At 36.6% G+C, this 1,247-nt stretch overlaps 1 protein-coding gene across 1 annotated transcript in view; it reads left to right on the top strand.

Annotated features, from left to right (window-relative positions):
- Positions 1-1,247, top strand: part of KIAA0368 (KIAA0368 ortholog) — a 139,538-nt gene that overhangs the window by 69,311 nt on the left and 68,980 nt on the right. The window lies entirely within an intron of this gene.

Below are 1,247 nucleotides of genomic sequence, written 5' to 3'. Positions count from 1 at the left end.
AGCCATAGGCAGTATATAGCCAAATGAGGGTGGCTGTGTTCCAGTAAAATTCTGTGGATATGATGTTTGAATTTCTTATAATTTTCAGATGTTACAAAGTATTACTTCCCTGATTTTTTTTTAATCATTTAAAAATGTAAAAATGATTCTTTACTCACAGGCCTTATCAAAATAGATGGTGGGCCAGATTTGGCCCGTGGGCTCTAGTTTACAGACCCCTGGTCTAGAATCTAGATCAAAATATGGGTTCTTCTGAAACTTTGAACAAGTAAGACTTTTGCTTAATAAGTTCCTTCAGTTCAGTGTGTTTAAAAGTATTCTAAGTCCAAAGCCAGACACAAAAGGGTTGTTTGCTTGCTTGCTTTCTTGCTTTTTGAGCCATAAATAGTTATTTTAGAAATAATATTAGCTCCAGTTAGATTAAATTGAGTGTAGTATGGCAGAAAGAACAATGAATTGAGAATTGGGACCACTGGATTCTAGCCTTACATGGCAGCACATGAATGTGTTGGGGAGGAGAGGTTTATCTAATCATACACCTTCTCTGGGCCTCATGTTCTTTGTGTAAAAAATGAAGGGATTTGATTAGACTAGTGGTTCTCAGGGTGTGGTCCATGGACCCTTTTGGGGTCACAGAGAACCTTTTAGGAGGTCTGCAAAGGCAAGAGATTGTTGGTCTTTTTTACCATGCTGATATTTTCACTGATGGTACAAAAGCAATGGTATACATGCTTGGGTCCTACCACAAATCAAAGCCATGTCAACAGATGACTAGCAGTCATTCTATTCTTCACTGTTGTGCACTCAGGTAAAAATAAAAATAAAACTCGGCTTTACTTAATAACATCTTTGATGAAGCAGTAAAAATGATTTTACCTGAAGAGTAGGCAGGAAGACTATATGTTATTGAGATGGGTATCTGGCTGATATTTTCCTTAATGGGACAAATGATGTTGTCACTGCAAGAAAAATAATCAAAGTGATTTACTGGCAATGTTAAAAGTTGAGCTTTCAAGCAAAAATTAGAATTTTGGGAAACTTGTATTTATCCGGCACAGTGACTTACCAGCTTATCAGTACTTAATGAATTTTTCTGATGAGATTAGTGGTGATATTGGCACATGCTTTTCTTTCTTTTTGGGTGGTGTATAGTGAAACATTGCTTGACTCAGTGAGCCAATATTTTTCAAATGACCAGTGATGTTACAGAAGCATACAAGGGTAAGGGACACATTTCAAAATGCAAG

Source organism: Propithecus coquereli, unplaced genomic scaffold (genome assembly GCF_000956105.1).
Source record: "Propithecus coquereli isolate 6110/MARCELLA unplaced genomic scaffold, Pcoq_1.0 Scaffold163, whole genome shotgun sequence".
NCBI classification, from domain to species: domain Eukaryota; kingdom Metazoa; phylum Chordata; class Mammalia; order Primates; family Indriidae; genus Propithecus; species Propithecus coquereli.
Note: the sequence above shows the minus strand (reverse complement) of the source record. Positions and strands in the feature narration are given on the sequence as shown.